The following is a 25,163-nucleotide window of genomic DNA, read 5'->3' as shown; positions in this document are numbered from 1 at the left end:
GTTCTTATTTTATTTTGTGCGTCAATTTGGTCAAAAGGTATCCTGTACTGAAAACGCGTTCAGTGGCAAGACATGTCATCCTGGAAAAACTGCTCCAAACCGTGGTGGGGGTGGTGTGTGTTTTTTCCCATGATCTGTGCAAAAGAAGTGCATACAATTATTTGAATAAAAGCGCTACAACTCTAAAGTGAAGGGCCACAAAACAGTCTAAACAAACAAAGAAAAAATCATGTAATTTACCGAGCAGAACAATTCCACATTTGCTGCATTATTCTATGCAGTGTGACCGGCTAAGTTGTTACCAAGAAGCATAGTTTTTGTACAGTAGTTTTTCTGATAGAACAAAATGTGGGGTAACAGATGAATAAGAAGTGTCAGCTAAATAGTGCTGAAGAAGACGGTCCCTAAGGAACATTAGTCGTGAAAATTAATCATCCTTTTATGCCCAGCTGTGAGAAACTTTGGGTGCAAGCCCTGCAAGAAGGCGCACGAACAAAATCACGTGAAGGATTAGAAGGAAAGAGTGGGACAAGCCAACGAAGAAATGCTCACCCTCCTCTTACTTTTCATCGCCCAAACACCCCACTTACCCTCAACTTTAAAGCCTGTCGGGGCTGGATCGCGCCACCAGATGAGATAGGACCTCACGTCTAGCCTGTGCTGAGGCCTATAACAACCCCAAAACAGGTTTAAACATTCAAAATGAACACCCAGATTGAGCACCCAGCTGGACTTTCACAGCGGCGACTTGGACTAGAGTCCTTCGGCGTTTGAATAAATTACAGTCGTAGTGCTGTGCGTTGTCTAGTGTGCCTTCTATGTCCGTGTCCTCGTGCCTGCGCGGCAACAAACTAAATGTTGAAAAATAGATTACCTCTCTCACTCGCCCACATTATCTAGACCTCGCTTGCACCTCAGCACTTGCTAAGTAAACTTGTGGTAATGCAGAACTTCAAAAGCGTCGGAGAAATCTAACTGATTTACGTCACAGAGACAGCACAGAACGCACGACGCTTACGTCAACGTCTCCGGGATTTGTATTAATGAAGTTTGACGCGGTACTGATTGCTTTCTGTGTCCTCATGTGAGGACAAACCTGGCAACGCGATTTGTTGCAAAGCATACAGCCTATGCCACGGCTAGGATTTATCAAAGTATCGCGTAAATTTTAATTTTTGCTATACACGACACGGGGCGGTTCTACAAATATGCGCTTAAGGCGATCGATTTGTGCAAGACATTATGGCGCTTTCTAAGGAAAGCTGGGACCTTCAGTCGGCATCGACGCTGAGTGGGTAAGGAATAAATTTGTGCATTGTTCACTATTAGGTAGTTTAGCTTTAAGTATATCGGCACGGTTGAGTCTTGGCAGCTTTGGTTACAGCATCATCATTATCTGCTCCGGGTATTTCTACTTCACAAGGACGTCTTTCATTAGCGCACAATTAGCACTGAAATCTTCTTTGCTCGAACATATACAGTTAAAGCGGTGGGCTTGGCTGTACGGAATGTCCGTCTTGCAGTGTCTGACATGACTGCTATAGAAATGCAAATACTGGCTTCCTGTGAAGTTTCTTAGTTAATCTGCCTCCAGAGAGTGAGTCGCTTACATCCAGAAAGTTAACACTGTCCTGCGAGTAGTTGTGAGAAAAGGTAATAGTGGGATGAGGACGATTGAAGTCCCTTACAAATTTTAGGAGATCTGTTTCCCCATGAGGCCACAGCATAAAGATGTCTTCAATAAAACACTTGTAGCAGAGTGGCTTTTAGCTGCGAGACGCTAGAAATTCTTCTTCCACTACAGCCATAAAAATATTGGCGTAATTAGGACCAATTCTCGTTCCCATTGAAGTTCCTCTTACTTGCACGTAATGCACCCCATCAAACTCAAATTTGTTTAGTTCGACAACTAACTTAAGAAGTGTCCGTAGCGCGTAGCAGTCAACAGGCTTAGCGGCTGCCGAGTCTTCATATGGTGATAGCACGGTCCTTATCTCATCAGAATGAGGGATATTTGTGTACAGCGAACTAACATCGAGTGTAATGAGTAAGCATTCAGGAGGTACTTCTAAGTCGAGGATGTCAGAAAGAGAATGATTGGTATCCTTTACGAAAGACGAAAATGTACTTGGTATATTCTGCTACGTAAACGTAGCGCAATATGTTTTCAGTGATAGTGCCTACACCGCAAGCAATGGGTCGGCTTTGGTTGTTTTCTTATGAATCTTAGGTAAGACAACAAATCTTCCCGCTACGGGATTGAGCAGTATTGGAGAGTTGCCGATTTTTGTATCCATCTTCTTATTTTTTACAAGTTCGGTGATTCTATCCTTGATCTCGAGTTTAAAATCTTTAGTAGGATTATATGTAAGTGTTTGATAGAATCAAGACTCAGCTAGTTGTCTGTTGGCCTCCTTAACATAGTCATTCTTGTGCACAATCACTATTGCACCTCCTTTGTCAGCAGGTTTAATTGCAAGATCTTGCTCGCTGTTCAATTCATGCAGTGCACTTTTTCCTTCAATAGAGGTATTGCGTCGAAAGGGAACTTGTTCTTTGTATACCTGAAGTATATCACGTTGTACTGCTTCAATATATATACCGGGTGTTTCAGCGAACACTTTCAAAAATTCTTAAAGGTTGCCTGGGGCAGATAGCACAATTCTAGTTCACGAACTGGTCTACTCAAAGAGGCGGTCATTACTTGCATAAGAAATTGAAATGCATAATCGAATATTTAACAAAAATTCACTAATTAAGTTTTAACTAAGTACTTGATGGTCCATATTGCAATTTACAAATTGTAGCCGTGGAGTTCGCAAGGCGGATTCACTTAGAAGCGAATTTTCGGGATGACACCAGTTTCGAGATATTAATTCCCGAACTTTGCGGAGAAATGCATTGGCGTTCAAGTAAGTTTCTTAAAAAAACGTCGCTTGATGCATTGAAGCACAACAGTAACTGGAACGCCAATGCATTTCTCCGCAAAGTTCGGGAAATAATATCTCGAAACTGGTGTCTTCCTGAGATATAATTTCAAGTGGATCCGCCTTGCGAACTCCACCGCTACAATTTGTAAATTGCAATATGGGCCATTAGTTAATTCAATAAAAACCGAATTAGTGCATTTTTGTTATTTAGTCAATTATGCTTTTCAATTTTTTTGTGGAAATAATGTCGGCCTCTTCGAGTAGAGCAGCTCATTAACTATAATTGGGATATCTGCCACAGACAACGTTAAATAAATTTTGAAAGTGCTCGCTGAAACACCCTGTATATCCAGACACTTATCAATGTATCTTAGTGAAGATACATGTTTGGATGCACAACTGGCGTGATATTCTTACCGGATCCATATTGTGAACCTTCCAGGGGATGGGTTTTCTCGTTATTTGGAAGTGCATATGACCGGGCTGCATGTTCTGTTGTCAGAAGAATAATGGCCAACGCAGCGAAAAGAACCCGACTGCTCAAGCTCCTCATGGTTTGCAAGTGCCAAAATATCAATCTGTTCTTTCAAATCCGGATGCAATTCTATGCGAATCCAAACGATAGCATACACCAGCGAAACATCGCTCACTCTCTGTAGTTCTGCTGCCGCACGACTTTTCCGTTTTTCATGACAGATTCTGCGTATGTGAGTTCCTCAAAGATGGATAGATTTTTTTAGAGAAATACAATAAAATAGAGTGCAACAATGCCCCGCCATTCGTGTACTGCGCAGTAAAAGCTTTCCAGATGACTGTCTTATGTCAAATGAAAATATTGTTGTATACTAAAATTCGAAAACAACCGCAGTGATAACGATGCACTTCGCTGTTTTACATATCTTCAGGGCCAGTGCATTAACAAGAGCTCATCTCAGATATTGTGATATGTTCGGAAGTGTTACAGCAATTCATTTATGAGTTTGAACACGCAGCTTGCGAACAATTAGCTTTAACTGTTTTTTTTTCTGTGTCTTCACCAATGCAATGAGCTGCATGCCTTGTTGCCTGCGGTGTAGCTGGGGATAAATCTACACTGCGAGCAAATGGTGTTCCTTTGATTTCGCGTGGTGACGTAAGAATGTTTTCTTTGTCCTTAAAACAATTAATTTTCCTATTATTGACCGACATATACTGTCACTGCCCTATCGTGAGCTATGTGAGCGAGAACACGCGAACGCGTGGCAAATAGCCTCGAACCCGACGTGGGGCAATTTCCGGCAGCCGCTGTCGAAAACAAAAGGGAAAGAAGGGACACTCTTCCGCTAACTGTTGGCACTCCCGCCTCGCTAGCGACGCTGCGAAACGGCAGCTGATTGCGTGTCACCGACCGCAAGCGATGATACCAGTTCATATCAGCCCACGTGGCCACATCCAATGATCCATCATGCTATGTAACTACTCAGGGATCGGGCGTGACTTAGCCTGCCATGATGCAGAAGCCTTCCTTGTATCTAGATGGTGTTGGCTGATCATTGGCACGCCTCTTTTATTTTTTGTTTCCTGAAAAAAGCGTCTAAGTAGACCACGGCAGCCCGCGCCTAGTAAGCATCTTTGTTTCAGCGCCTAACGATGTCGCGAGTGCATTTGCATAAGCGGGAAGAAATCGTCGAATTGTCAAAGAAAGGTTATACGCAGCGCAACATTGCTCCCTTGACAGGCTGCCAGTAGAAGACCGTCAACGGGATAGTCCAAGCATACAGAAGTGAAGGACGTATTAAAGATGCGCCACACAATAGACGATGGACAAAGACCTACAAATTGTTGCTGGAGTCAATGGGAAGTCATTTGAAGGCGCGAAGGACGTGCGCAGTACTCTCGACCTGGCCATTGCAAGTGACAGCACGGTACGGCAAAGGCTAAGGGAAGCCCCTTCCGAAGTAGCATCGCCGCTCAGAAGCGCTTTCTCACAGGTGCGAACAAAATTGATCGTCAGAACTTCGCTGTCGATCACCGCAGCTGGATGATTGGAAATATCTCATATTCTCCGACAAATCTACTTTCTCTAGCCGCTTGGAGCAGCAGCAAAGAGTGTGCCGCATGGATAACACACCCTTACGTTCGTAGAAAATCAAGGAGGTGGCCGCAAGTGGACGCGCGTCAGCAAACGCGTGGACGGCTCAGTCGCGTGACGGCCCAAGTCCTCTTGTAAGAATCTTTGGGAGATTTACGGGTGCTGCGTATTGCACATTGCTGGAGTACGAGATGATCCCGTATGAATTGAATGGTCCACACCCGGATGGGTACTATCTATTCCAACATGACTTGTCTCCCGTGCACACAGCACAGGACGTGGCACGTCTTTTAAATGAACGAGGGGTAACGAGCCATGAATCGTGCGCGAAGGATGCGGACATAAATATCGTACAGCATGCTTGGGCACGTATGAAGGCTAACCTTTCTAGGCTCCCCTTAGACTTGGCGACTACTGATGAACTGTCGGAAGCTATACAAGTAGAATGGAAACATCTTCAAGGTGACGCAACCTTAATCGATGCTCTCTACGGGTCTCTGCCAGAAAAAAATGGAGCCCGTCAGTCAAGCCGGTGGAGCCAAGACCTGTTATTAGCCCACCAAACGCACAAGAAAAGGGCAAGCTATAACTCTCATAATATAATGGGGTACTTTTTATGTGCATTCAAATTTTGTTACTATTTGGGGGGGGGGGGGGGGGGGGGGGTGCAAGCGCCCAATAAAGCTTTTCAACCCACTGCTGCGTGCGACTTCTCTCCGTTCACGAGCACCCGGATACAGCAAAATAGGTATTGATAGCTTTCACGTGACGTCACGCACCCACCTTATCACCATTTTGGGGCACCAACATGGCGACTACGAGCACTTCAGTCCAATCCATCTTATCGAAAGCTTTCACGTGACGTTACGGACCCAGCTTATCATCGTGTCGGTGCACCAACATGGCGGCTACAATGACGTCAGTGCAAGCCATCTATAAAAAAAAACATACTACTTTTGCTTGCGCGTGAACGATATTACAGGCGCTACAATATCAAGCCGGTATCAATGCCAGATGATCCTCGAGAGATAGAGATAGGTATTTTGCGCAGAACTATAGGGCAACACGTTGCCACGCTCTGCGTGCTATAACGGCCTTATCATCGCTAGCAGCCGGTGACACGCTATCAGCTGCCGTTTCGTAGCAGCGCTAGCGAGGCGAGAGTGCCAACAGTTAGCGGAAGAGCGTCCCTCCTTTCTTCTCTGTTTTCTACAGCGCCATCCGCGTATCGTGCTCACTCGGGTTCGAGGCTATTTACTACGCGCTCCCGTGTTCCGGCTCATATTGATCACGATAGTATACCTGCCTCGTCTATGAACTCGTTCGAAGTGGTTGTTTGCAATAGTAATTTAAGCTTCTCTGAGAAGGGCTGTACTATTCTTTGTTCGGAAGCTAGCGAGTCTTCGTTAGAGGCATCTTCAATCCTCCCCGAAAAACAGAAGGTTAGAGCGTCGAATACCATTTTCAGCGCTATCACACCTAGACGAAATTTTAGACAACTGGTCAATAACACTGCGCAAGTTAGTTGTAGTTGTGGCAGCATCGGGTGTTTGCTGTGCGGATTTGCTGCCTCTTTCCAAAGCTACAATTCTGGCATTCAGAAGCTTAATTTCATTCTTGGCGGCTGCACACCTCTCCTAATTCAGTAGCAATTCGGCAAGTAAATTAGCCTGCCCTTCATCAAGTTTTCATGGCTTGAAGCGAGCGCGTCTGCACCCGCCTTGTTCATGGGACCTAGGTTTACTTTCACATCGCCGGAACGCATAAGCAGTATACCAGATAAACAAGAGCGCAAGCGATGTAAAAGAACGATACACCTGTTTAATGGATCAAATTATTGTGGTAGGCACGAAACCCCGATAAGGCAGTCATTACTAGACCTAATACGAGGCTACCTGTAGCAACAGCGGTGGTAAGTTCGGCATCGTTGCTGTGGTATCGAGCCCCAAGTGGATCGTTGCCGACTGGCGCTTTTGTCCTGCTGTGGCAGTTCCAGGTGAGGCAAAGCCACGCCCATGTTTCCAGCACAAAAAGATGGTTTCATCCGGATATGGCTCTAGGCAACCCGTGATTGAATTGGCCCGAGAGGGCGCGCTGGAAAGCTTCCAGCATGGGCGAAGTGGCTTCGCATGAGGTGAAAAAGGCGAAGACGGAAAGTTGTCGCAGGAATGGATCCGGGAGGAACCATGCGTCAATGGGCACACCGAGGAAGGCCATTCTGGAGAGGCGTCATCAGGTAAACAGGTGGCTGGAACTGAACGGCCCGTAGCACATCGCCGGGGTAACCACTGCCTGAAACAATGGTGGTAAGTGCGGCATCCTTGCTGCGGTGCTCTTTGTATACAGTATTTTTAGACGGTATTTTCTATACTGCATTTCTATACAATATTCTATGCGGTATTTTTTATGGTACAAGCAGGCGGCTAGGCCATGCGAGGTCTTATTGCGGCGTTAGCCAGTATGCTTTTTTGTTGTTTTCTTATTTCGAGAAAGAAGAAGATAAAAACAAATTTTGTTCTTTCGGTCTTGTTTATCCCGTCCTCTACCAAGCACTCACCGGTTTTACGGAAATTGTGTCCTCGCAAGTAGCCCTCGGATATTTTTTTTGTGCAATCCTCTTAGGATATATTACTGCTCTTCGGGGAAAAAAGGCAATGCCGAAGCACATAGCTTATATGTACCATGCTGGTTTACCAACAGCCGTGATCGTTGTCTCGAGTAACGCCACTGGCCTCATGCAGTAGGCTAACGTAGGCATAGCGTAGTTATTTCAGGTCTACTAGACTTATAATGCGTGAGAACTCTGCCAGTGGTTGATGCAAATGTTTTATAACGATTGGTGCTTCAATTTTTTGGGATTGCATTAGGTCGGCCATGGCTGAGCACTCGTGTGCTCTAGTTCCCACGCCAAACGATCTGATAGTGAGAACATTTTCAAATTCGCGCTGGAAATTCACAGACACCGGTTTTCTTCGTCGAGTGAAAACCGATACAGTCAAAACAGTTCACAACATACATACACACACCGCGGCATAATGATGCACGGGACATATGTTTGCGCAGCAAAGAAAAATTTCCGCATACTATAGTTACTGCTACGCAGAAAGGCTGCACACTTCTTCAAAGACCTTGTATGAACAGACATAAGGTAAGTTTCACGAATGAGCTAAAATATTTCCAAATCATTGCGTAGCACGCGATGGAAACACATTCAAGTTACGCATCGCCGGCTCGCACAAGCCTGATGGGAGGAAAGGCTGGCCCCGCGCGGCCTTTCTTCCTCGCCCAATGAAGAAGCCTATAAGAATGGATACCGATGGATACCAATTTCATGCAATTTCATTTTCTACTATAAGCGCCAAGAACATGCGCCTTACATAGGAGAAGGGGGGAGGAGGATTGTTTATATACTTTGCATTCTGGTCAACCTCATTTCTGCATTTTTAAGGACACAACTGTAACGCTATAATTCCGACCTTGTTCCGGAACTTCCTGATGCCCCCATGCGGACAGTGTGCATACGTTTGCTTTTCTCGCGTACCATTATTGCCACGACAAGTCAGCTTCTCGAGCCGTTGTACTCTTGCCGCGATTGTTCGCGTCACGAAGGCATTTTTTTTTTCTTTTTTCTACGCCAACCTGTTTTCTGAGAAAATATTGTACCCTCCCCGCTTCCTTCGCTTTTTCTTGCTGTCGTGTAATCCGGAGGTGATGGATCGCCACCTAGCGGTAAGAAAAATACCTTTCTGATTCAGGTGCCAGCTGTGCCCACCGGGTAGCGCTACCGTCGAATATCGGTCGAGGAATGCGCGCTTATAAAACTTATATCTTATACTTACTTATATCGCTGCCGTCGAAGAACACGCACTTATAAAGCGAGGTACAACAAGGAAAAAGAAGCATGTGCTTGCTGCAGTAAAGCTAGGGAAACGATGCAGCATGTTCTATTAGAATGTGAAGATATCTGCCCAGCCGTCGATTTAGGCTCTTCTGGCCTCCTTGAAGCCCTTGGGTTCAACGAGCGCAGGGGGGCAGTAAATGTGTTCACAGTAGAGATTCGTTAGAGGCGTTTGAAAGTTTGATGGAAGTAGGGAGACAAAAAACAACGGAGACGTACAAGAACAAAGTTCCTAATAGGGGTCCAGAGAAAGTTCAGTGACGCGAATTCTTTGCGTTCCTTTTTTTTTCGAGATAGGTAACACATTGGGCAAAATAACAATAGCTTGGTGGCGCAACCCACTAGCCCGTTCCAAAGGGGATGCTCATAGCATCCTTTAATCCATCCATCCATTCTGTTACGGCTTATGTATTTAAATACGTCGGTCACCATCACTTTTAACACCGGGCTTCACGTTTCAATGTTTATCGCATAGTTTTCAAACTGACCCATGCAAATTAAAATCGTGTTTGTCGCTTTCATATCTTGGTGTGTAATGGTAATGCACTTAAAAAGTACAGCACGCGTTGCCCAATTTGTTACTAAGACAAAAAATGGTCACATTATTTCTTAATTGTTCAGAGTTCCTCAAGGACACATAATGAGGCCACTAAGATGTCTAGTCTTCATAAATAATATCATGGCGAACATTTACTGCCGTGCAAAGCCTTTCGAAAACGATTGTATTAATAAAAAAAATTGATTTTCAGATCAGCTAAACCTCAACGCCTACTGCATTAGGCTAGCAGACTGCGGCATTAAATGACAAATGTCTGTTAATATGGAAAAATGTGTAAACGTGGGAATAACACAAACACTGCCCACCTTAGTTTAATAGCTTAGTTGCACATTCACTGGTACACCACCAGCCAAACTTCGGAAACATAAGGAAGCATTGCGTTAATGTGTGACCTTAATTGATATGTACCTATTGCTAACGTTACTGACACTGCAATATGAAACTTACTTTTTCTGAAAAGACGTTTAATGGTTGTGTCCCCCCTCCTTCCCTCTGCATGGCCATTAACAACAGCACAATTGCAAAACCAATGTTAACATAATCCAACACAACATGATTCCCTCGTCCACTAACCAATTGACCGAAAAACTCGACACCATAAGATTTGAGAATAAGAACTATAGGCACACAGGGACTCCGACAATGACATTGTTAGATACGGCACGCCGAGTGCCTGCTGCCGCTGCTTGGTGATATTGTGCCTGGTGGTCCTTCTGGACAAAGGCTGCTTCTACCGGTGAGCGTGCAGTTGTGGAATTCCATACACGCTTCATCTAATCTTCGACGCCAAAACGCTGGCTACAAATCCAGAGTCGCATCAGGATAACTGACAAGTGATCATGTGCCGTGTCTTGGTCTGTGCGACGACACAGACCTGACAAACTAGACAACTTGGACCCCAAACTTGAATGGGTCATCGACTATGTGTGTCTCTAAAGGGCTACGCCCGTCTTTGTGTGCCCTACGCCGAAGTACTACCGACCGCTTGTACCACGACGGGGCCCGGCGCAGATAATCGACAGGCCGACAAAGAACCTCCCTTCCGGGTGACCCCAACCACTGCATTTTTTGAAAACGGTGGCGATAGTCAAGCCTACAAAGAGCCATCAGTACGCTTAAAGCCTGAATTCACGCACAGTCGAAATCAGTACCAGGCCCTTATCCTCAGAAGCTGAATAGTTGTGTTTTGAAGTGGTAAGGTGGTGGCTGGCGTAGGCAAAAACGCATTTCCCCCACCCCCCTATATTTATGTCCACTGCAGGATGAAGGCCTCTCCCTGTGATCTCCAATTGCCCCTGTCTTGCGCTAGCTGATTCCAACTTGCGCCTGCAAATTTCCTAACTTCATCACCCCACCTAGTTTTCTGCCGTCCTCTACTGCGATTCCCTTCTCTTGGTATCCATTCTGTAACTTTAATGGTCCACCGGTCATCCATCCTACGCATTACAAGGCCTGCCAAGCTCTATTTTTTTCTCTTAATGTCAACTAGAATATCGGCTATCCCCGTTTGCTCTCTGATCCAAACCGCTCTCTTCCTGTCTCTTAACGTTAGGCCTAACATTTTTCGTTTTGTCGCTCTATGTGTGGTACTTAACTTGTTCTCTAGATTCTTTGTTAACCTCCAAGTGTCTGCTCCATATGTTACCACCGGTAGATTGCAATGATTGTACACTGTTCTTTTTCAACGACAGTGGTAAGTTCCCAGTCAGGATTTGGCAATGCCTGCCGTATGCACTCAAACCCAATTTTATTCTTCTGCAAGTTTCTTTCTCATTATCAGGGTCCCCTGTGAGTAATTGACCTAGACAAACGCACCCCTTTACAGACTCTCGAGGCTAACTGACGATCCTGAATTTTTGTTCCCTTCCCAGGCTATTGAACATTATCTTCGTATTCTGCATATTAATCTTTAACCCCGCTCTTACACTTTCTCGGTTACGGTCCTCAATCATTTGTTCTACTTCATCCCCATTGTTGCTCAACAGGACAATGTCATCTGCAAACCGAAGGTTGCTGAGATATTCGCCGTTGATCCTCACTCCTAAGCCTTCCCAGTCTAAGAGCTTGAATACTTCTTCTAAGCATGCATTGAATAGCATTGGAGAGATTGTGTCTCCTTGCCCGACCCTTTTATTGATAGGTAACTCTGTACTTTTCTTGTGGAGAACCAAGGTTGCTGTGCAATCTTTGTAGATATTTGCCAAGGTATTCACGTATGCCTCCTGTACTCCTTGATTACGCAGTGCTTCTATGACTGCTGGTATCTCTATTGAATCAAATGCTTTTTCATAATCTATGAAAGCCCTATAGAGAGGTTGATTGTGCGGCGCAGATTTCACTATTACCTGATTGATGACATGGATATCATTCATCGTAGAATATTCCTTCCTAAAGCCAGCCTGTTCTCTTGGTTGGCTGAAGTCAAGTGTTGGCCTGATTGTATTAGAAATTAACTTGATGAATATTTTATACAATACTGAAAGCAAGATAATGGGTCTATAATTCTTCAATTCTTTAACGTCTCCCTTCTTATGAATGAGTATAATGTTGGCGTTCTTCCAGCTTTCTGGTAAACTTGAAGTCCTGAGGCATTGCTTGTAAAGGGCCGCTGCCTTAATTAACTTAACCTTAATTAACAACAATGGTCGTGAGCTCGACTCCCATCAATGGCTGTGGGTTCGTGTGCCGTAATGAACTCTGTCTTAATCAAACCTACCTTAATTAACCTCGCATATATCACTCTGCTCTAACTACCCTTCCCTTAGTTAACTTTGCCTTAATTGGCGTCATCAACTGCTTCAATTGGCTCACATGTTGGACCATCGTGGCCACGCCAACGCAGACAACGCCCGATCTTCCTCATGAGCCACATAATGCTTTCACATTAATAAATATTGTTGCTGCTGCCGATTATTACGCTTATGTTTATAGCATACCCTCTGGCGCGGGTTTGGAAGGTTCTGAGCTAGAAAGGTACTTGTGGCATGCAGGGTTGCAGAAATAAATAAACATGGAATATTTTATAAGCCCACCGGCTTTGATTCAATTGAGAGAAACTTGAAATATTAGCTTACTGCAAAAGAACGTTTGGGAGCTGGAAGGAAAACATCTCGGTATCAGGGGCTATACTGCAGGCAAGTGCATTGTTCCTCAGCAATTTACATACAATTTGTACTCGGGCCATGTTTACAGGAAAACGTTTCTTTTAAAAAGGGGGGGGTTACATTGTCTCATCTTCCGAAACGAACAATCGTTACATATTCCGTGCTCTCAAGGGCACTTTCACACCGCTTCACTTTTTTTTTCTTTCTCAATGCAACACTCACAAAAAAGCACAGCGCCAGCGTGCTTTACCGTTCCGTAAAACGCTTACGCTGGCACAAAAAAAAATTCAGCTGAGCAGTGAGGTGTTGTTGAACGCAATGGTTTCGATTTGTTTCTATTCTAAACCGCGTTTAGTATGCCCAGCTTTGCACTGCATAATTGACAAGCACGCATACCTTTTTTTACCTCCTGTTTTGGCATATTGTCACGTGCAAATCTTGAATTCAAAGGTCAGCTAGCGCTGTGTAATGCCCAAAATATACTAGTGCAGGGTTCCGGAATAATTGCTACAGCCTAGGCTGTCTGGATTTTTCCTCATGCAGTAAGAAATTGGGCAAATTTGTGGAAGTTCATCTTTGACAAGCAGCAGCGCTAACTAGAAAACAATTAAGGAAATAAGCGCTGGTGTAATGATACTGCCATTAGTATTGTCGAGTTAGCGCAGCTACATGTCAAATATGTGTCCTCAAAGCTTGTTAGAGAAGCTCCGTTGTTGCTGGAATGCGAGTCTCTGCAGGTAGCGATCCAACCCCCGGCCGCATGAAGCGCACTGGGAAAGGCGAGCATTGACGCAGCTTAGAAGATGTTGACAAATTGGAGAATTTATGTATGCGCTGTTATTTGCAAAAACTTGGTGTAGTACAAAATGAAGTTTGCGCAACAACCATGTGAAAGAAAATTTAGCGGCTTGATTGATTGTTGTGCTCATGTTCGCAGTAAGCTTTTTCATGTCTTCCTTCTCAGCGAACGCTTTTAAGTGCGAAGAACTTTAGGAGCCCGGGCTGTCGGCATCTAATGTGATGTCATGTCGTTGTGGTCACCATCAAAAACAAGAACTACAAAAACTCGCGTATCGTTCACTTGGTATACACCAAAATTTGCATGGAAGGGTACGAATGTATGACTAACATGACTGATATGTCATGACATCAATAACATCACATGCTTGTCAGTTACGTCACGTATAACGATAATAAAATCACGTGTGGCGCATACCCGCATTGGATATGCGGGTATGAGCTAGGGATATTGGAGAATTAGCATAAACTCGTGAAAATCGATTCCGGAACCCCAGTCTGGTACCAGCGCAGCACAAGAGAGGGCCCCACCACTGCACAAGCGCTTGATTCCTCCTCACTTGTGCAAGAATAGCACAAGAATAACATAAGGGAAACACCGGCGCATCACTGCTTCCCACTTCCCCAGGTTTCACGTTAGTGGAGCTGCATTAGCGCTGGATTTGTACTACACAAGCGCAGAATTTGAGCAGGGTTTGAACTACCCAAGCGCAGGATTTTTATTTCATGTCCATTATTACTTTTTTACAATCTGGAAATTGCGTTTAGGGCTGCAGCATAAAACCAAGAACGTCTTTCGGCGAGTGTACTTCGGTTGCACTAAAAATAACCTGCAACAGCGATTTATTGGAATACGGTCGTTGGCAGCAGGCCGCCCAGGGCATTTGCAAACAGGTGTTATATTGCGGGCAAGCATGTTGTTATTCAGCCACAAATCTAGAAGGCATAGAACGCTACATTGCGAAAAGATTTCATAGACATTGAAAAGGTAAAAATAAATTCAAGAACCAACAATGACACATTGTTAAAGCGATATGATAGCAAACACTTTATCTAGACGCCGCTTTATTCTCATTGCTTGACACAACGCTGAAAATGTACAGTCCCAGCGGTCTTTGTATTCTAACAAACGTTCCTTATAGGACGATGTATAAGACGACACCGGCATATTTTATTTGCGGAAGAAGACAAGGTGTACCGCGACCTCGTTTTCTTTTCTTTTGTTTTGTTTTTGCGAGCTTTATTATTGAAGGACCAGCCAGAATAAGTGACACCGCTGTAACGCGCCGAAATTGTAATATATGAATGTTGGATGATTTCCACAGGTAAACCATGATTTTAAATATTTCTCTATTGTTGCCTAATGCTCAATGAAATGACTGGGATACACCTTAGTCGAGGGTTGAGGTTCGATTGACACTGCTTGTAGTGAAACTGCTTAATGCACTGATTGAGGTACATATTGTGTTCTATGTACCATATATCATAGTCTCAATGAAGCAGTGGCTCATTTTCAATGCATTTACCAAGGTTCTTTATGTATTGGTTTCCTCATTGTGCTGTTATGATGCAGAGGCTCGATAGTTCTACCTGGACGCGCGTTCCTTATAGGACGATGTTCGGAATCTGGTTCGCCGGACAATGTTTTCAACTTTATGCGTTGTAAACTAGGCAACCCACTTAAGTCCGAGCAAGACAAACAACGTAAGAATGCCCTTGTCTTTGCCGGTGATGGTGGGCCCATATTTGTGGAGCAGTAAACCGCAGTAGCTTCGAGCATCCTACTCGCGACTCCACGTTATGGCCAGCCACCTAGTGGTCGTGTCGAAAACCGGCCGTTCCAGTTTCAGGTTCGAGGCAAAACAGGTTCTCCCTAAGTAAGGGGCTGAAAAGTTGGCTCGCACTTTTCAACTTGTCCTGATGCCACCACGCGCAAGTCCGTAAAAGGAGAAAAACGGATATCGAAAGACTTCTGCTGTGTGTCATATGGGGGGCGTGTAATCGCGGTGGAGTGACAGCAATATAGTCTTTGAGCTGAACGTTTACCGGAACGGCATATGCTAGCAATTTCCACACAACCACTTAGCGGGAAAGCTAGTGCGCTTGCACAGAACTCTCTTGCCTGGAGCAGGACGAAGATATCGCTTCCTTCGCTCCCCTTACAAAGCCGATTGAGTGGAGTGTGAGTGCGCGTCTACGCTTCTCTACTCCATCTCAGTAGTTCCTTGCAGCACTGGGAAAGCTGCAGGGCTCCTTAGCCGATAGGAAGGCTGAGTGCCCCTCGAGATGGATTCATCTACGCGGTGTCGTCTGCTCAGCGTCTGCTTGCCATCTTTAGGATGCATGGATGCATAGAGGAAGGAAAACGTTAGGAGATAGCATGACGTCACGCAGCCAGCCTTGGCAAGCGAACGCTCCGTGAAGCCAGCCCTTTGCACAATGTCGGCCAGAACACTTGACCTCCCAACACGTGACCTCTTGGGTCACGTGTTTGGCCGACACTTTGGTCGAGATTACGGAGCAAGAATAGAGATTTCCCGAGACGTCTGGTGCCAGGTGTTTTTTTTTTTTTTTTATCGGCGCGCACTTGTTCGGGGGACCTGCTGCAGCCTGTATGCAGAGCGGGAGCCCTAAAATTTAGCGCGCGTTCAGACGTGACAGTCATGGCTTGGGAAACAAAACGCAAGCCAGAGAAAACAAGTGCAGTGCCTTATCGTGCGAAAACTTGATACATGTTGCGGAGAACGGAAGAAAGCAGCGCACGCAACCAAGTTCTGATATTCAATTTTGTGATAAGGTTTTTCATCTGTTTTAGCAGTACATGCATGTCCAGCCTGACTAACTCTTTCAGTTCGCACAGACGAAAGAGAGAATCTAATGCGAACCCAGCAACAACAGTTCTCAATAGCTGCATGCATGGACCTTGATTATCAGCTTCGATGAGCAGCAGGGTTACTGGAACTTCAGGTATGCGACGTATTGCTTTTTTTCGTTTTCGTTTATGCGAACGCAACAAATCTGGGGCATTGTGAGGCAAATATTGGATGTTTAAAAGACTTCGCGCGACACTTTGAGAGCGAATGATATATTTTTCAGTCCACAATGCGCATATTGTCGCAAAACAAGGCTTGGCGTACGAACCGTTGTCCAATTGAGTGCGAAAACCCGCTGGCGTGGCCTAGTGGGCTTGTGGCGGCGGAGCGAAATTCGCTGTTCATTACTTGGACGATGAAGAGGATTGTGACATCTTAGAGTCTTGAATAACCTCATGGCGACTATGGTCGAGCCTTGCGACATACCACCGCCACGATACTACGCCGTCAGCAAGATGGCGGAAGTGGTCAGTGTTGCCATGTGACTATGCATTTGAAACATCATCTGTTGATGCTGCTGGTCGAGTGCTTGTTATTTGTTAACAGATATGTTAACACAAGATGTAGTCTGATTACTGCTATTGGAATTTAACAAGAAACTTGGAAGTATATACGGACAATGTTCGCTAATTCATCTCAAATCAAGAAGTCTAAACGACAAGGTATACGACCTGAAGTATTTTCTTAAATCGCTAGACAGAAAATTTCCAGTCATAGTACTCACTGAAGCGCGGCTAAGAAAGGACGACATGCCGCCATATTTTCAGGGTTATGAATGTGAACGTATTAGCAGAGACAGTAAAATATGCGGGGAATTAATATATACGTCACGCACAGTCTGCCACATGAGGTGTTGGATAATTTACTTATTAATAAGTAATAAGTGTTAATTTCGATCACCTGGGGTTCTTTAACGTGCTCCAAAAACACGCTAAGCATGCGTTTTTGCATTTCGCCCCAATTGAAATGCAGTCGCCGCGTCCGCGGTCTGATACCTCGACCTCGTGCTTAGCAGTGTTACGCCAAATCGACTACGCAACCACGGCGGAATCCATAAACAATGAATCCTTACAAAAGATTTCTACGCATTTAAAGCGGAGAGTTGGAAATATTCACTGAATTCCACAACTACTGCTGCCTACAAAAAGGTTTCTGAATATATTTTAAACCAATATCCTGAAGCAACCTTCTGACTCATAAAAAGTATAGTGCCACAGACTGATAAGAAAACCATAGATATCCTATAATTTCAGTTATAAAATGGAAGAAAATACAACAATATTATTATCACATAAACTCTCATGACTCCGCCCTGCTACTGCAGTTGAAAAATATTTAGAACAAGCTAACCTTAAGATTAAAAATAGCAAAAACGAAGTACAGCAAAGACAGGGTGATGAACACAAAAATTAACTACAAGAACCTCCGGAACACTTGACAATTTATTGAATAGGAAGCCACATAGCTGGGACATTCAGAAAGCACTTGCAGATGGCATGTGCATCAAAAGAAAAGAGCATGTCGATGAAATCAACCGTCATTTCACCCGTTTTAACATTTATACTCAGATCAGTCTCTTGAAAATTACATATGGAAATTGCAACCAACAGTGCAGGTCCATCATGCTCTGAAAATCGTGCCCACACTAAGTGACCATCACCCACATGTTCGAATCTAAACTTGCTTGATAATTGCTCAAACAAAGTGCCTCACTGTGAAAAGTTTTAGAGGCCTAATACTCTGACGCATTTTTTTTGTATGTACGAGGAGATGTGCCTGTAAATGGCCATTAAATTATACTATAGGCACCTATTGAGTTTCAGGCAGTCTTAAAATTATTGGGCAAGAAAGGCAAAATAAAAGTACTACGACACCCTGCAGCCCCTTGCAACTCCGCTTTATTAGTACTCTTGTTGCTCATCAAGACGGTAGTTTATTTTATGGCTGGTAGAGCGTAATTACTGGTAATGCTTGTTAATATTGTTGTTCCGTAATGCTTGACACCGAGCAGTGTGTAGTCAGTGGAGAAAAACGATACCGTTCGTGTTGCCCGCGAGAAAGTATGAAAATGAAGGAGTTTCAACAGAAGAATAGATAAAAAAAACGAAGGTAGGAGATGACAAATCGAATTTATACGTAACCATTGTCTAAAGGCGAATATAAGTTACTGCGTAGGAAAGCCGTGTCATTCGGAAGAGGACGTCTGCTAAGAATGGCAAAAGTTCTTAGTTTCACTTTTTTAGCCGTTCTGGCTACCTTTGCTGTCCTTTTGTCCACTACAGGAACACAGGTCCCTCATTTTCTTGCGCACTTCCCATTCCTGAGCCAAATCCTGGACAGCGGCAAGGGCCTAGGGCTGGTCAAGGACGAGGGCCCCAACGAGGCCCCGGTGGGGACGGGGGAAACCAGTTGGGCCAGCATGCTGATCAGGGCATCGTCCACAAGGCCTGGATGATAACTTAGGCAAAGGGTAGTGAGAATGGAAATGTAAAAATACGGTACGTGAAGCCTTTTCCTTTGTCTACGAGAATTGCTTGTCGCAGGCATACAGCCAACTCGACATATTAAGCGAGCTAGGCTTCAATCGGAGTAACAACGTTCCTGAGATTATGAAATGCATTAGGCATTGTAAATGTGGTGACCTGTGTGAAACTATTATTTTGGAAGGAAATATCTCACGAAATCGGTCGCCGTGACACCCGCGTTTGTCGCAGTATAGGGCTTTAGTCGGAATAATTTTGATAACATTTGGTTGTTTATTAACAGGCACCTAAAGGGGTCTCTCATAATCGAATGTGCAGTTTCGGGATCGCTCACATCCGTCATTTTATTTATTTTATTACGATTGCAAGTGTACGGACGCTTGAGACGGGTTTCCGTTGTAGGCGTCCTCGTCGCTGCTGCCTTGCTGTCCCGATACGCATCGCTGCCCGCAATCGGAATACTAGGTCTTGAGAATCGCACGAGCAGCGCAGTGCGTCATGCTATACGAAAGAAATCAAGGCAAATGGGTGCAGCGTCGTCGTCCGCTCAACCTTCTTCGCTATGGAGACAGGGGCTGCGTTCTGCCTTCCGATGCTGGCAATAGTTTTGCACGCACACAGACTGCGTTGCCTACTGATCCTCTGTCTGCATATACCACCCAGTCGTGCATGCAATGTGAATAATGTGCATGCATGTGCATACATATGCATCGTGCGCATACAGTCTCAGCATAAACGGGTAACAAACTTCGATGAAACTGTCTATGCTTTCCATTGAGCACTGACTAAGTTCCATGGGTTTCCGTCGGTCTCGCTTCGCGCACCACCATGGAGGCCTTCAAGTGCGACGTCCTGCAACACCGCTGGTGGCGGTGCTCATCACGTCACCGTTGTGAGCCACTTTGTGCAGTTTCCAAGATGCCGTTTGTACGGCGCCACAGCAGTTTTCTCGCCTGTTACGTCGAGCCAACTTGTCGCCATGCGTATTGCTAGAACGCCATTCAAGAAGCTCGAACGCACTACTAATTACCCCCGCTATTCCTTTCTGCGCTTCACCCGTTACAGGAAACTTCCAATTTTATCAATAGCCGCGGTTGTATATCATGCTTCCTAGCAAATACGCTCTGAGTAAAAGCGGAACAAACATTTGCTATGCGTCCACTGTTAATGTTACGCTACCTTATCCCGCAAAATATACTCTACCCTTTCTGACAGTGCAGTACGCGACTGGGCGCACCACTTGGTGGCTTCGTAAAAAGCACTGTTTGATCCTCCACTATCCTCCACCTTTTTTGTAGGGTCTTTACTAGTGTATATCTTTTTTTTCACAGCGAAGCGGTCTCTGGCTAGGGTTCTATGCATTTTTCGTGTCCATCAACAGATCCGCGTGAGCAAAAACTCAGCTCCCGAATTTCAAGCACACTCGCTTCATTCTAAGCAAAACCGTATACATCTCATTACTTGGATGTGCATTTTGAATACATTAGGTATCAATAGGCAGTATCTTCAAGATCAGTAGCTGTCTGGTCGATAATAAGCATTTCTCAAATATTTACGGCTGTGCAGCCCGCGTCGGCCATGTCTACGTTCACACCGCTGTCTCTTTTCGTCGTTCGAAGCTGATGCGCGTCTAGTTCCCTTTCGCTCTCCCGAGGCGGCGGCTCCGTCGAGCGTTGTCGGCATGAAAATGGAAAACAAGCTGCCGTTCTCCATTTTGAATTTCACTTCTCTCGTCGTAATGGGGAGGTCGCGTATAATGCGCACTCCCGTGAAGCAGCGCGCCTCCGAATAGCGACGGCGAGAACAGGTGCGAGAATACAATCGGCGGCTGCGTGCGGCAAACACCGATGAAGATCGTTCCCGAGAGGCCAGCCGCAAGCGGCTCGCCATGCAAGGCGACGCAAATCGTGTGCTCTCCGCCGTGTTCCAAACAGCTTTGCTGCTCATCCACCTTCACAGAGTAGAATGGCTCATGATTTTTTTTTATATGAGAACTTCCATATCGTGAGTCTCATCGTAACTTATGTTCGTTTTTTTTTCGCTTATTTCTTTTGTTCGCTCTCATCCCGTGCTCCTTTATATATCGGACGACATCGGAAACTAATTTCGAATTTTCAGCTCGCTTCTGTTTTCTTTATACTGCTTTTGCAATGTTAATTTCATCATCATCATCATCAGCCTATTCATGTCCACTGCTGGACGAAGCCCTCTCCCTGTGATCTCCACTTACCCCCGTAATGCGCTAGCTGATTCCAACTTGCGCCGGCAAATTTCCTAACTTCATCATCCCATCTGGTTTTCTGCCGACTTCGACTGTGCTTCCTTCTCTAGGTATCCATTCTGTAGCCCTAATGGCCCACCGGTTATCCATCCTACGCATTACATGGCCTGCCCAGCTCCATTTTTTTCTCCTAATGTCGATTAGAATATCGGCCATCCCCATTTGCTCTCTGATCCACACCGCTCGCTTCCTGTCTCTTAACGTTAGGCCTAAAATGTGTCGTTACATCGCTCTTTGTGCGGTCCTTAACTTGTTCTCGAGCTTTCTGTTAATTTCAGTCAGCAATTATTATAATTTTTTTATTCACAGCCACGTCAAAAGCACTAGCACACACAATTGTAATGCGACTGAATCTGTCTGTTAAAATCGTAATTATTACACAATATGGCAACTAGAAGCCTGATGCTGGAAACAGAGCTGATCACACGGGATATGCAATGAATATGCAATATAAATCACACACTGCATATGCAATATTGCATATCAGATGGGGTATACGAAGAACCGCTAAGCTCTAGTTCAGTCTGCGTAAGACAGACGTGAGAATGTTTTAATCACAGAGCTAGGCAACACCATCCAAAATCAAAGTAAACAATGGATAGAGTGGATTAAGAAGTTCATTGCAAGGAGTGTGCACGCGTGGGCTTTTGTTTGATAACACCGAACTATTAAAAACGCTAAATCTAAGCATAAGTGCCAAATTGCATAAGCATTTCACTTAAGCAAAGCTAGTAATAGGTTTGCTAGTGCGCCATGGCTCGCCCGGATGAAATAATGAACAATATTCCAACAAAACCTCAAATGATACGTGATATTGTACGCAAGCTCGATCTTTTCGTTTTTTGTGTGTGTGTCTGTGAAAATGTTATAACTGCTGGTATTTCTGTCGGCAGTCACCATGGTGAGGGGGGCTCGACATAATAGTATATATACACTACTTTGACGGGCCCCGTTACTGCTAAATTGAGGGGGCCCCTTTTTATTCCATCACATGCAGTGTGCGCAGAGTTTTGCTAGTCAGTGGATAGAAGGGAGGAGGAGCTAGGGGGGCGTCTCACTGGGGTGCACACTAACAACGTAAGAACACGTCATTATTCATTGGTCTGCGGTCGCTAAAGTGGCATCTTCTTAAGGACCCCACCCCCTCTCACTGAGCTACGCAACGGATTGCTTCGCTCCCCTTGCCAGGAGAACTTCATCACCCCACCTAGCTTTCCGCAGTCCTCGACTGCGCTTCCCTTCTCTTGGTATCCATTCCGTAAGTCTAATGATCCATCGGTTATCCATTATATGTGCGCAAGTTGTACTTTACAAAATTTCTGCGGCATTTTACTTTGAGAAATTCAATTAGTTCAGTAACGCGTATGTGCCACTCGGAGAGCCGGCGTGTTTCGGGATTATTTTTTTTTTCTAACGCACAACGCCGCCGACGCCGACTCTGGATATTCTGCGACACACGGCCCTTAGCGTTATCGCATTTAAAATGCAGCAACCCTTAAAAGCGAACATTCCACAACGAGATTTGAACCCAGGACTCCGCAATTACGACACCCGACGCTTTCCCGCGGCGCCATGAAACCAGACGGAAGCGTTGGCTATTACACAGGTTCTGCATCGGCTGCTATTAGCCGTCATTATAGTGTTATTGCTACAGTGACGGGCCCCATCGCTATAGTCAGTTCCAATATAAAATAATTAAATTAAATTCTGGGATATTACGCGCCAAAACCACGATATGACTGTGAGGCATGCCGCAGTGGGGGCCCCGGCTTAATTTTGACCACCTGGGGTTCTTTAACGTGCACATATTGCACGGTACACGGGGGTTTTTGCATTTGACCCCTGTCGAAATGCGGCCACAACCTCGGGCTCAGGAGTGGAACACCAGAGCTACGACGCCACCATGGCGGGTCAATAGTCAGTTCCATTTCTGTTATAAACCTCACTTGGATGTTCGGTCCCATTCTGTTGTTTGTGTTTCTCCGTCGACGTGGTTTTCGGCGCTCTTTATTTTTCTCAAGTGTGGCTCACCAAATATCTATCTATCTATCTATCTATCTATCTATCTATCTATCTATCTATCTATCTATCTATCTATCTATCTATCTATCTATCTATCTATCTATCTATCTATCTATCTATCTATCTATCTATCTATCTATCTATCTATCTATCTATCTATCTATCTATCTATCTATCTATCTATGTGTCTAATATATCTATCCTCATACGCCGATCATCCAGTGGCCAGAGTTGTCTACCAGTTGGGCCACTAGGTATGTCCTCGTGGTCGTGATGTCGTCGTGGTTGTTCGATCATCGTCATTCCCCGTTCGTGATCTCACTCTCGTCATGGAGTCGTCACACATTCTACGCCAACCTAGTAGTTCAAGTTGTCTAATAACTATAGGCATGTGCTCTAGGCATGGTGCTCGTGGTCGGGACGCCGTAAAAGTTTGCCATTCGACTTTCCGTCATCCCATCGTCGCCACGCACTTGTCGTCATTCAGTTGTCGTGCATTCGTTTCCACACCGCCGTCGTGATGCAGCCGTGGTGATTGTATCGTCGTCATTTCAACTTCCGACATCCGAGTGTTGTCATGCCATCGTCTTCACGTCATCCTCGTTATGCAGCATTCGTGATGCAGTCGTCGTTATATGCCACTCTCGTCATTCACTCGTCGTCATCCCATTGTCCTCATAACGTTGTCGCGTCATTGTCGTCATTGTGCCGTCGTCGTACAGTCATAGTCTTGGCATTCGTTGTCATACCCTCATCGTAATGCCGTCGTGGTGTCTTCGTGGTCGCTCCGTCGTCGTCATTCTAACTTCATGACCCGACTCTCGTCATGGCATCCTTGTCACGCTCGTCGCGACGTTTCTCGAATGCTAATGCAATACTATCGATAGTCATAAGGAAATGAGTGCTGCCGTATTTCTTTTTGTAACGGCAAGGTCACCGAACCATTTATGAAAGGCTATTGATTGCGCCCTGCGCATAAATTTCGATGCCGCGTTTGGTTCGTAAAACGTTGTATGCTGGCTGCCAAACATACCGCGTTTTTAAGGCTTGGGATATTACTCGCCATTCTAGAAAGCACATACCATTCTAGAAAGCGCAAGGGGTTTATACACTGTTTTTGCCAAGAAGATATTTATTTTCTGTTTCAAGTTATTATATTTCCTGACAGAAGACGTTTATAGAAAAATGATGTTACATAATTATTATCGCCTAGATGTTTCTTGTTCCGGACAAGCGTCCAATATTGTTATCTCTCTTTCTCCATATATATACATGTATGTATGAAGTCTGAAAGAATTGTGGTTGACAAGTTCTTTCTTTTCCTTTTGCAGGCTCTCAACAGTATCTAAACGGACACAAAGCACTGAAGAAATAAATTAACTTTGTATATCAATGGAAGCATACATACCGCCATAGCTGCACTGCGTGATTAAAAGCATCTTGCGTTAATGTCTTTAATGTATCGCACGATCAAAAAGTGCCGTATTTTATATTTAATTCAACGTGCTTTAATTTCCGTAATGTTTCCAACCGCACTCTATATTGACACAATGAAACTTTTCTGAAAGTCACGTGCACTACTAGCGGCAGCACGCCGAGTAACCCGGATGAAATCGCGCTGGATCCGCTATTGTGTGTGTTACCGGCATGTGTTCGCGTCAACGTTGTGATGGGTGCAAGCAACATCAAGCATTTTCCTTGCTGTTTCAGGTCATCAAAGGCTGTGCAAGCTTCCTACATTTTTCTCATTCATACAAATGTTTGCTTATCGCAATTCAAAGCTCGAAAGATCATGTAAAACGGCGCTTTCTTAAGTTGTTTCTTGCTGGGAGCACCGTCGGCAACGGACCGGCGTTTTCTGCCCTAAAATTGCAGAAAAATAACATTTCGCCCTTACCGTAGCCATGTTCTTGCTCAAATTTTGCAGAAGCTAGGTTCGCCTTTTCTTGCCCGGACTGTTCAAATTAGCACTTTGCGTTGTTACTTGCATAGTTTGTCAAGAAAGGACTGGGCATTTGTGTTTGTCTGCACCTCTCAGGCGCTCCCCCGGGCAATTACTTGAATCGAATCTCGAAGCCTTTTCTCTGCCGTAACAGACCCGGCGGAAGTGACATTACAGGCATGTTTCAGACATTACCAACTGC

General features: G+C 44.8%; 2 long non-coding RNA genes across 2 annotated transcripts; one reads left to right on the top strand and one right to left on the bottom strand.

Moving 5' to 3' along the window:
• On the bottom strand, positions 1 to 20,541 carry LOC119452859 (uncharacterized). Its single transcript, XR_007466962.1, has 3 exons — positions 20,273 to 20,541; positions 6,897 to 7,293; positions 1 to 134 (listed from the first exon to the last, which is right to left on the bottom strand). It is a non-coding gene; the product is annotated as an uncharacterized LOC119452859 (long non-coding RNA).
• Positions 17,956 to 24,468, top strand: LOC125945517 (uncharacterized). The gene is made up of 2 exons (XR_007466961.1): positions 17,956 to 18,731; positions 24,351 to 24,468. It is a non-coding gene; the product is annotated as an uncharacterized LOC125945517 (long non-coding RNA).
• The last annotated feature ends 695 nt before the right edge of the window (positions 24,469 to 25,163 follow it).

Source organism: Dermacentor silvarum, chromosome 5 (assembly GCF_013339745.2).
Source record: "Dermacentor silvarum isolate Dsil-2018 chromosome 5, BIME_Dsil_1.4, whole genome shotgun sequence".
NCBI classification, from domain to species: domain Eukaryota; kingdom Metazoa; phylum Arthropoda; class Arachnida; order Ixodida; family Ixodidae; genus Dermacentor; species Dermacentor silvarum.
Note: the sequence above shows the minus strand (reverse complement) of the source record. Positions and strands in the feature narration are given on the sequence as shown.